At 51.8% G+C, this 2594-nt stretch overlaps 1 pseudogene; it reads left to right on the top strand.

Moving 5' to 3' along the window:
- Positions 1–894: 894 nt before the first annotated feature.
- Positions 895–2254, top strand: LOC144808005 (uncharacterized; annotated as a pseudogene).
- The last annotated feature ends 340 nt before the right edge of the window (positions 2255–2594 follow it).

Genomic DNA, 2594 nt, shown 5'->3' with positions numbered 1-2594 from the left:
TGCGCACACCCCTCTGGTTCAACTGCGCAACAAGGAGGGGACCCTCTGTGACACAAGGGAGGACATTAGGAAGGGAGTGACAGATTTCTATGGGGACCTCTACTCAGAGAAGAGGTCAGAGGGAGACCAGGCAGAAAAGTTTCTGTCTGGTATCCCACGAACTGTTTCCCCAACAGTGAGAGAAGCCCTTAATGCCCCCCTGACTTTGGACGAGCTGCACCTTGCAGTGAAATCCTTCAAGCCAGGAAAGACACCGGGTAGTGACGGTCTCCCAGTCGAGTCTATGCCTCACTGTGGGACCTAGTGGGACCGGATCTCCTGCAGGTGTATGAGGAGATGGAGAGGGAGGGAATCAAGCCCCGCACTCTGAGGGAAGGAATGATTGCTCTCTTGTATAAACATAAGAAGGAAAGAGACGTGACCTAAAGAACTGGCGTCCCATCTCTCTCCTGAATGTAGACTACAAGATCCTTGCAAAGACACTAGTGAACAGACTGAAGGGCGCCATGGGAGAGTTAGTACACCCAGACCAGACCTGTGGGGTCCCGGGGCGCAGGGGCGCAGATAGCCTGGCACTGATAAGGGACACGATCCAGTACATCACGGGCCGCAAGATCCGGGCTGCCCTGGTCTGTCTAGATCAGGAGAAGGCTTTCGATCGTGTCTCCCATGAGTTCATGGAGAGGGTACGACACGGGTTTGGGCTGGGGGAGCGCTTCTGCGGTTACGTTAAAGTAATGTATAAAGACATCTTCAGTTCAGTCATTGTAAATGGTTGTAAAACAGACCCCTTTCCTATCAGGTCCGGGGTAAGACAAGGCTGCCCGCTCTCGCCACCTCTGTTTGTTTTGGTTATAGAACTTCTTGCCGAGTACATCAGGAAGAACCCAAACATCAGAGGGATCCAGACACCCGTCGATGCGAAGAAGGAGGTCAAGTGCTCGCTGTACATGGACGATGTCACCCTCTTCTGCGCGGATGGAGAATCAGCCAAATCCCTGCTGGAGGCATGCACAGACTTCGGAAAGGCATCAGGGGCGTGAATCAACGTGGACAAGTCGCAGGCCAAACTCTTCGGGCGATGGGACCTCTGCAACGAGCCTCTCCCCTTCCCCATCGAGGCAGGACTGATGAAGATCCTCGGCGTCTGGTTTGGAGGACATGGGGCAGCAGCGAAGAGCTGGAATGAACACCTGGCCAAGGTGAAGCAGAAACTGGGTCTCTGGAGCCTGAGGAACCTGAGCATTGAGGGGAAGGCTCTGGTGCTCAGGAACGACGCCCTGCCCGTGCTGCAATATGTGACACAGGCCTGGCCACTCCTGGCCAACGTAGCACGGGCCATAAACAGCATGGTGTTCCACTTCGTCTGGCACTCAAAGATGGACAGGGTGAAACGGTCGGTCATGCACAAGGAGCACCGCAAAGGGGGGAAGGCAGTCCCCGACATCCCAACAATCCTCAGGGCTTTCTTTGTGTGTGGCTGCATCCGAATAACTCTGTTAAATATGAACAAGGACCACTCTGCCTACAAAGTCTTCCGCTTTTTCCTCCTCCCGGTGTGGAGACGGCTGGGATGGGATAAGTGGGAAAATGCAGTAACTTTCAACTGGGACCTTCCATGGTACTACAGGGAGGTGGAAAAGTTTGTGGGTGAATTTGGGCTGAACTGTGTCACTCCTTGCCTTTGGAAGCCCAGGACAATCCGCAAACTGATCAGGACCAGGGACACCACCGAACTAGTAAGCGACCTGCCCCAGCAACGGCAGCGCACGTGTGGGGGAATGTATCCTCCCCAAGTCTGACCAACAGACACAAGGACATAGCATGGATGTCTGTGAAGGGGGGCCTGCCAGTAAGGTCCTTCATGCACAGCAGAGGCCTGTGCCCGCACAGGAACTGTCCAAGGGGATGCCCCGCAGAAGAATCTGCACACCATCTCTTCTGGGCCTGCCCCTTTGCCCAGAGACTACGGGCTGTCTTACGCCAAGAACTGCTAGCCCTCATCCCCTACGAGAACATTACTGAACAGTCCATGATGTACGGGCTGTTTCCAGGGACACACACAGAGGAAGCTATCCAGGGGTGCTGGAGGCTCCTTTGCTGTATTAAAGACATTCTCCTGTTCGCCAGGACCCGCCTGGTGACCAATGGAGAGGTGGTGAACCGAGAAGGGTGCAGAAGGATGGTGCTCAGCCTGCTTAGAGACTATGCAGCCACGGACAAGCAGAAAAGTGAGGAAGGGGAAGAACTGTAACACCTCCCTACCCCACTAGACTCTTTAAAGTGGCCCCATTAAAAACTGCAAACGCTATCTGCAGACATTCTTGAACCTCAAACTGACGACTTGTAAAATGTTTAAATACATTGATTAAAAAGTTAAAGTGGACTGCCTTCCCTAAGGGGGAGGTACCACTTCCTTGAAAACTATGTATCGCAAACTTTTAAGTACTTAATAAAAGTCTTTGCAAAAAATTTTTTTTTTTTTAAATAATTGTTATTTTATCTTGAATACATGAGGTTTCTGTTTTAATAATTGGAAATCTGACTGTAGTAATCCATTAGAACTAGCTCTGATTTAAAGTGGTTGTATGTGG

The sequence above is a fragment of the Lissotriton helveticus genome, chromosome 1_2, assembly GCF_964261635.1.
Source record: "Lissotriton helveticus chromosome 1_2, aLisHel1.1, whole genome shotgun sequence".
Lineage (NCBI taxonomy): Eukaryota > Metazoa > Chordata > Amphibia > Caudata > Salamandridae > Lissotriton > Lissotriton helveticus.
This window is presented reverse-complemented; position numbering and strand designations above follow the sequence as displayed.